The sequence below is a fragment of the Teleopsis dalmanni genome, chromosome 1, assembly GCF_002237135.1.
Source record: "Teleopsis dalmanni isolate 2A chromosome 1, ASM223713v2, whole genome shotgun sequence".
NCBI classification, from domain to species: Eukaryota; Metazoa; Arthropoda; class Insecta; order Diptera; family Diopsidae; genus Teleopsis; species Teleopsis dalmanni.
In genome coordinates this window covers 188,850,166-188,850,471 of record NC_051846.1, presented here as the reverse complement: position 1 = coordinate 188,850,471, position 306 = coordinate 188,850,166, and positions in this window count along the sequence as shown.

Genomic DNA, 306 nt, shown 5'->3' with positions numbered 1-306 from the left:
ATTTGGGCATTCTGAAAATAAGTTGAGTAAAATTCAGAATATAGTATAGTAGATTTCTAATAATTAGTTTGAAAATGTTGGATTCAAACATTTTTGTATCATAAATTTTTCGAAAAGCAGTTTATACTGGTCATACGTATATAAGTACTAAATATACTAAACAGCCAAAATGTCCTTATTTGGGCATTCTGAAAATAAGTTGAGTAAAATTCAGAATATAGTATAGTAGATTTCTAATAATTAGTTTGAAAATGTTGGATTCAAACATTTTTGTATCATAAATTTTTCGAAAAGCAGTTTATACTG